The sequence below is a fragment of the Penaeus monodon genome, chromosome 35 (genome assembly GCF_015228065.2).
Source record: "Penaeus monodon isolate SGIC_2016 chromosome 35, NSTDA_Pmon_1, whole genome shotgun sequence".
Classification (NCBI taxonomy): Eukaryota; Metazoa; Arthropoda; class Malacostraca; order Decapoda; family Penaeidae; genus Penaeus; species Penaeus monodon.
The window spans coordinates 20,135,921-20,144,680 of record NC_051420.1 but is presented as its reverse complement, the minus strand read 5'-3'; the positions used below and the strand labels follow the sequence as shown (position 1 = coordinate 20,144,680).

General features: G+C 35.6%; 1 protein-coding gene across 1 annotated transcript in view; it reads right to left on the bottom strand.

Annotated features, from left to right (window-relative positions):
• Window positions 1–8,760, bottom strand: part of LOC119595098 (prothoracicostatic peptides-like) — a gene marked incomplete in the record, with an annotated part of 90,690 nt that overhangs the window by 1,127 nt on the left and 80,803 nt on the right.

The window sequence follows — 8,760 nt, the reverse complement described above, 5'->3', positions numbered from 1 at the left end:
TCTGACACAGATAGGCCACTGTATTTGTAGCAGCACGTTGGGCCTATGCTCGCACCCTCTACCCTAGGGGCTGGCCCACCAGTATTAACCAACCTCTCTTCCAGATGGGAAACCCTGTCCCCTTGACTCCTGCAGAAGTCTTCCATCATGATCATCATCCACTCCTCCATATGGGCCATCTTGTCTTGTATTTCCTCCATCAGTCCGACCTCCCTCTACACTGCTTGGATTGCTTCTGCTCTTTGCCCAGATCCACTCATGACTACAGGAAGCAGGCTGATATGTGGTTTTGGGTTTGCTGGAGATAAACTGCGGGACCCGGGTAGGCTAGATGCTGCATCATGACCTCACCCTGGTCTAGACATCACGATTACACTTCACAGTTCGAGCTCACATAAATCCACCTTTCACTGGTAGGAGTCCTTTACTTTCTCTTACAACCGAGTGCCTTATTAGAAAAACAGCAGCGAGAGAAAACACATTAGCACATGACAGTGTCCCTGACCTATCAAGAGCCACTAAAATAGCTGGTTAGCAAACAGACAAAAAGTATTAAATAATATCCTGGAAAGAATATACAACATCCATATGTTATTTGAATGGGAGGAAATGCAGTTACAAAATAGCAATAACATAAGCTGAGAACAAAAGAGAAGCATAGGACATATGATGGGAAATGAGGTAGAGTGTAAATGCTGGAAGGCACAAAGTTCAGAACAAGAACAAACAAAAATGAATAGAGTGACTACAAAAGAACACACAATATAAGAGAAGAGGAACTCAACAATAGACCAAACAGACAGGGAGGTGCTTAAGAGAAGCTAGTAAAAAATATGCAGATGAGCTAGACTAATAACTACAAGGGCTGACGAACTGGACATAGGGAAAACAGCAACAGAGCACATAGTCCAGAGAAAGACACCAAGAAAAAAAATGGAGTGAGGCTGCAAAAGAGCACAGAATTCAATAGTAAATAAAGTCAGCAGCTAGACAGAAGGGACTGCAGAGGTTCTATAGGCTGAAGTGTAAGAGAAGTCCAGTAAGAAATGCGAATGAGCTGAGCAGAGAAAACTGCACGAGGCAAAATACTAAAAGTGCAGAGAGCACAAGTAAAAAAATGAGGCAAATCAAGGAAAAGGAGAACCGAGAATTTAACGAGAGTAAAACCTATAAGACTACACAACGATTCAGAGAAAAGCCGTGAATAGTAGTAAACAGGATGAAATGGCTTATAGGTACATGGGAAAGGCACAGACCGGTAAGGCGAAGCACAAATGATAAACATGTAAAGTCAGCACATAAAAAAAAAAAAATACACTATGCGTGGCTCTCCAGAACTACAGTAACCATGCAAGTGACATAACCTGACAGAAAAAAGCTATACTGGGACACACCAACACAAATCCATAGTAACACCGGCCCCACTTTAGGCGCTAAAAATTATACAAGGTAAGGGTTCTGTGAGCCAGAGGTACCCCGATAGGCGGCTTAGGGGCCAGAACTGGGCCCCATTCGGTCCCGCCCAAAATACGCTATATCCCCCTACAGATCTTTAGTTGGGTGCCGGTGTAAGGGCTTTGTGTTGAATAGAAAAAAACATACACATGTAGCAAGACAGCAATGATAATATTCATGATGATAAATTTAGTTGCGATAGTACATAACTAAAAAGAACAATAAGTCAGAATAATCTGCCAATTTATGAAAGCAATAATAATATACGTTCCAGCTCCTAACTGTGGCAAGTAGAAACATGAAAGGAAGGCTCATTTACCACCTTTGTGATGTTTTTCACCGGCTGGGGTACTACAAGAAGACTCTCCGGAAAGGGGTAGTGACCACACCAAAGGTCCGGATGACACTCTTTATTTTGTAGTCGACGGGGTTTGAACCCTTCACAAGCCACATACATGTTTTTGTTATTTGGTTTCACCCGAGATAAATAATAGTTTAGTAGTTTAGTTTAATCTAGCTAATTACTAAGAAATAAAAAATTTAAAGCTAAAAAAATATCCCACAAAAAAAAAAGGTGTCCCCAACCTCTCCCTTTTAAAAAATAAAAAAAACCCAAAAGAAAATCAAAAGCCCTGGGTGAAGTGTATATACAGTAAAAATAAATGTTAAAAAAAAAACAAACATAAAAATGGGGGGTGCCCCACTGCATAAATAAATAGGTGGAAAAGAGGATGCAAGCAAAGCAGGGGATCCCCCAACAAAAAAAACATGTAAACATAGAGTTGCCTGACGGGTAAAAAAAAAGGGTGGAAATAAAAAGTTTAAATTTTAAGAACAGTTCCGTTAAATCTAAAGTTAGAGCGCCCAACCCTACAAAAAATCAAAAAAAAAGGGTTGACATAACACAAAAAAAAAAAATCAAAAGCAGAAAAACTGAGATTTTTAAGATAGGGGGCTGTGTAAAGTAATAGAAGGGGTGCAACCCTTTATTCAAAAAAAAAAGAGAAAAACGGGGGAAAAACATAAAAAAAATTTAAAGTACTTAAAAAACCCACGACTAAGACGAACTTACATTGACATCCATAGATAAACCCTTCAGAGTATAAATTCCCGTGTGTAAAAACTCCGAACGAATTTTTCGTGCATGATGTGGTGTGCGTGTGTTTTGGGGCGGGTTTTAACGGCAGTGGGGGGGCCCTGGGAAAAGGGGCAAAGAAGGGGCAGGTAACAGCAAGGTTTGGAAGGATTTAGGAAATTCAAAAGGGATAGTAAAAGGGAAAAAAGCCTAAGGTGTGTGAAAATTTAGGGGGGGGGAGGCGTGAGAGACGGGAGAGGATGCGTGAAGAGGGGGAAGGGGATGCAGGTTGCGGGCTGGAGGCAGGTAGCAGGTTTTGGCAGGAGAAGGGGTTTTAAAACCATGGCAATAATATATTATATATATATTTAAAATATATTATATATATATTTTTTAATATATATATATATAAAATGCTAAAAATTTATATAATATATATTATAATATATTATATATTATATTATATTATTGGGGTTTTTGGTGTGTGGGTGTGGGGTGTGGTGTGTGTGTGTGTGTGTATGTGTGTGTGTATTTTTGTGTGTGTGTGAGTGTGTGATATATATATATATAAATATATATTTTATATATATATATTATATAAAATTAATATATATATATATATAAATATATACAAACACAAAACCTATTACAAACTTTTCGGAAGGGTTTATTGTCCCTATTTTCCCAAAATACTATATATGTGTAAAATTTTCAATAAAAGTATTATGTGACAAAATATATTTTATATATATAATATATTATAATATATATAATATTATAAATATATATATACACACACCCACACATATATAAAACTCCCAACCCGCACAACACAAAAATTATTTACAATACATATACATTCCCATATACTATACATATACACAAACACACACATATCCACCACGAAATTTGGGGTGTTTTTTTTTAAATGAAAGTATCCCCAACAAATTAAAACTTAAAAAAACCCCAAAAAAAACCCAGGGGACAAAGAAAACCGTAACACAAACCCCCAACAAAAAAAACAAGCAAAACCCCCCAACCCAAACAAGCAACGAAACCCCAACACACAAACTTTTAAAAAAAACAACAAAAATAAAAAAAACCCCCAAAAAAAACAGTTCACCCCCCAACACAACACCCCAAAAAACCCCCACAAAGCAAAAACCAACCCCACCCAAACCCAACCCACGGGGCACCCCCAAACCCAACCCCAAACCAAAAAACAACCCACACAAACAAAAGAAAAACCCCCAAAACAACACAAAAAGAAAACAACAATCCCCCACAAAAAAAACAAAAACAAAAAACACCAACACATCAAAAACCAAACCCAACAAACCCACTAAAACCCAAACCCCCACAAAAAACCCACACATACAAAACCCACAGAAACAAACAACACATCACAGAAAACACAAAAAAACACCAAACAACCCCCAAAACAACATAGGGAAAACACACACACAAAAAAAACACAAAAACACAATCACAGAACAACACACAAACAACCAAAAACACCCACAAACACACAAAAACAAAAAACCCCCACCCCCCAAACAAAAACCCAAACCAAATAATTTCCACACTTTTAAAAACCCAAACACACAACCCCCTTCACAAAAACAACACAGAACACATTAAAAAACAAAAACACAAAAAATTTTCAAAAACCAACACACAAAAATATTAAAAAACCCCACATCACAAACAACACAACACAAACAAAACACATCAAAAACAAAACAAAACAAACTCCCCAAAACAACACGCAACACATCAAAACATATCCAAAAAAAACACATCATAAAAAAACGCCCCAACACGCCCACAAAAAAACCCCGCAACACATCCAAACCATCAAAAACAACACACTTTGACAAACACACAACCTCACAAACAACACACAACAATCAAAAAAACCCAAACACACAAATAAAGACACACACACGCATTCGCGCACACACAACAAACAACACACACACACCCCCCCACACACACACACACACACACCCACACAACACACACACACACACACACACCCCAAACCAACCCACGAAACCCCCAGGCACACAAATTTTTTTAATATATTATATAAATTATATATAAAATATAAAATTTTTATTTTATATATATATATCCCAATAAAATGAAAATTATATATACATATATATAAAATACACAAAATTTACACCCCTCACACACACACACGCATACACACACACAAAAACCAAAAACCCACAACACACCCACACACACACACAACACATACGCGCGCGCTTTCCCCCATCACATCCCTCAACAAAAAAAATAGACGGGCTGCAAATTTCCCCTCATTTTTGAACCCCCCCGGTTATTGTAGCCCCACCCGGTTATTGTTTTGGTGTTTGGGTTTTTGGTCTTTTTTCCTTCTGAAAACGACGTCTTGCCCTCCCCCCTTTGGGCGTGGGAAATTTTGGATGATCTGGAAGTGTTGTGGGGGCGGGGCCCCCCCCCTTATCCCCCACCTCGCCCCATTCCCCAAACTGCTGTGTTTCTCACCCCCCCCCACGAGCCCCTGTAGTGATCGACCCTCGCAAAACTCGCCTCGTTCACTCCCGGAGGTATAGACCACATTTTGATATATCTTCTCCCCCTCCACCTCTCCAAAAGGCCTGGAAAAGAACTAAAGTCTCGAAATAAAAAAAACCCCGAGGGGAACACTCTTAGGAGCCGCGGCGTGGCGAAATTTTTCCCCCCCCACCGTGGGCAATATCAGGGGGACTTTTTCTTAAAAAGAGCTCCATTGCATATCGGGGCCAAAAATGCAGGACCTGGAATTCGGTCGCTGGACTTCGCCGAAGCTCGGGGAAGCCCTTTTATCCCGCCCAAGGGGGGGATGCCCCCACGTGGGTTGCCCCAAACGGCAAACCCTTTTTTTAAAAATTTGTATTTTTTTAAATTTAAATAAATAAATGCCCTTTTTACTTGGCACCAGTCACTCCTAAACAAGTAAATGGGTCGAATCCCCTTTTTTTTTTTTGTTTTTTTTAATTTTTTATTATTGTTAAGTCTTTTTTTAAATTTCCAAAGATTTTTTTTCATTTTTGAGGTTCTTTTAAAAAACTTAATTTTTTTATTTTTTTTTAAAATCAGTAACTTTTGTAAATTTTTATTATATAAAAATTATTTATTTTTTTATTTTAGTCCTTTTTTTTAACTTAGTTTTAAAATTAATTTCCAAAAAGAAAAACCCCTCTTAACAAAAATCTCCCCCCGTAAGAGTTCCCTTGGGGGGCCAAAAAAAGAGCCGGGGGGGGTTTTTGTATGGCCCGCTAGCCGACAGCCCCGAGGAAAACCCCGGGAAAGGGGTTCCTCTGTTCGATAAGTGGTCGTTTGGGGGATCTTATTCAATAAAAGGGAGCAAGAGAAATTTGCGGGGGCTGTGTTCGGGAAAGTGACCTAGTGACCGGTGCTTTTTTTTGTCGGTTTTTGGGGTGTTTTATCCTTTCCATTTTGTTTTATCGTTTGTTTTCCATGTTTGTAGGGTTTCATTTTATGTTTCCTTTTTTTTCTAGCTTTGTTTTTTTTCCCTTCGTTTTAATATTTTATTGTATCTTTTTATCGGGGGGTCTTTATTTAAATTGGTTTTTGTTCCCCTTTTGTTTCAATGTTTGTGTTTTAAAAGTTTTAAATTCCTTTTTTATTAAAAATCCCTTTTTTGTTTTATTTGTGTTTCTTATCGTTTCGTTTTAAATGTCTTTTTCTTTTAACTTTATTTTTTAATTAAAACCCGTTTTTAATATACTTAGTTTTTTGAACGCCCCACTGTAAAGATGAACAATCCTAAATGAAACCACCTCCCAAGACGGGGGGATAGTTTTCCCTTTTTTCCAACCCAAAGGGGGCACTTGCCCCAAAATTTCGTATACGCACAAAGCCCCCTCCTCGGCTTACTCCGGTAACCGACCTTTATATCTCGCACCCCCACCTTCAAACCCCAAACACACTACCTTACCTCTTTCAATCCCTTTTTACAAAAACCTTTTCTTCTAGACTATCATTTTTCCCCCCAATCACTACGTTCCCATACCCTTAATTAAAAAGGGGGGGCAGTGGAATTTATTAACATATCTTGCGAGGAAAATTGATTTACTTTTTCTAAAAGCCCCACCAATCAGACTAATCAGCCACCTGACCCCGGTGTGTGTTCCGTCATACAAAATGTTTTAAAGTGGTGGGGTTTTTTAAAAAAACACCCCTTTAAAGCAAAATGGCTTTTATTTTTTTACAAGAAGTTTAAATTTCCCCCCAAAATTAAAAAAGAACCCCCGGGTTTTATCTTTTCAGATTTAATTTTCCTCTCCCCCAAAACCGAAAATACAGGCCCCTCCCCACAGTCCTCTATCATACAGTTTTGGGCATTTGGGTTTCCCAACACCCCTGCGCAGACGTTTTAACCCCTTTTTATGTGGAGGACAAGTGGACTATACTCACTAGGGTTTCCCCTTCTTTCCGGAAAAAAAAAACCCCCACACCTTAAAAAGGGGCCCGTCTTGGATCATATTTTATATATATATATATATATTTATATATATATATATTATATATAATATTATATAATATATAATATAATAAATATTTAAAATTTTATAAAATAAATATTTTTGTGTGTATTGTGTGTGTAGGTGGGGTTTTAAATAAAATATATATATTAATATATATATTATATATTATATATATATATAAAATATATAATTTTATAAAATTTAAAAATTTTATGTATATATATATATAAAAATTTATATATATATAATTTTAATTTTTAAAAAATATACATACATATATGTGTGTGGGTGTGTGTGTGTGGTGGTTTGTGGGTGGGGGTTTTTTGTGTGTGGGGTGTGGTTGTGTGTATGTATAATTATTTTAAAAATAAAGATTTTTTACACATACACAAGGGAAAATAAAATTATAATTTTATTTCTTGGGGTTTTTTATAATAAAAGATATATATTTTTTAATTTCACACCCACACACACACACACACACACAAACACACACACAAAACACACACACACACACACAAAAACACACAAAAAAAAAAAAATTAAAATAATTTTATAAATTAATTATATAAAAAAATACATTTTTTTATAATTAATAAATTTTAAAATTTATATATATATTATTTTAAAATATATATTTTTATTTTTTAAACCCCTAAAAAATTCCCCAAATAAAAAATATTATAAAATATAATAATATTATTTAAAAAAATTATGGGGGTTTAATATATATATTATATATATTTTTTTTTGTTTTGTGGGTTGGGGTGGTTGTTGTTTTTTTTGGGTGGGCCTGTGGGTGGGGTTTGGTTGTCCTTATTAAAACGGGAAAATTCTCTGGGGGTTTTATCCCCTTTTAATATTATCAAAACTTGTGGTTTGGTTATTTTTTTTATTTTAATATTAATCTTTTAAAAACCACCCCAAAAAAAAACCCCAAAAAAAACCAAACCCCTTAAAGGGTGTTAAAAAAAATTAAATCAACATTATATTTTATAATATTAATTGAGGTTTCTTACATTATTTTTTTACAAAAATTTTTTAAATAAATTATTTTAAATATTAATAATTTCCACCAAAAACCCATTTTAAAATTTTAATTATATTATTTAAAAAAATATATCTAAAAATTTTAATTTAAATTAATTATTTTTTTTTATTTTTTTAAGGGTTAAAAGGCCCTTTTGCGTGGTGGGGCCGAAAAAAAGGGGGCCCTTTGGTTTGTGAAGTAGGGCCCCCTTGTTTAAAAAAAACTAAAACCCGCAATTTGGGGGGTTCTCATTTATTGGGGTTTGGGGTGTTTTTCGGGCTTATAAAAAAGTAAATTTAAATAAACCCGGGGTTTTTTTCAAGTTAAAAATGACCCCTAAAAAATGAAAACGTTAAGGGCAAATTAAAAACAGTAAAATTTTTGGGGGGTTAAAACAAAAGGAAATTAAAACATTAAAACACGAACATTGAAACAAACATGGAACATAAAACAATTAATAAAGACCGATGAAACGATACAATAAATAGTAAAACGAATGATAAAAGAAACAAAGCTAGATAAAAAGGAACATAAAATGAAAGCATACAAACATGGTAAAACGAACGATAAAACAAAATGGCACTTGGATAAAAACACACAAGAACACGACAATAGAAAAGCACCGGTCACTAGGTCACTTTGGCCGAACACAGACC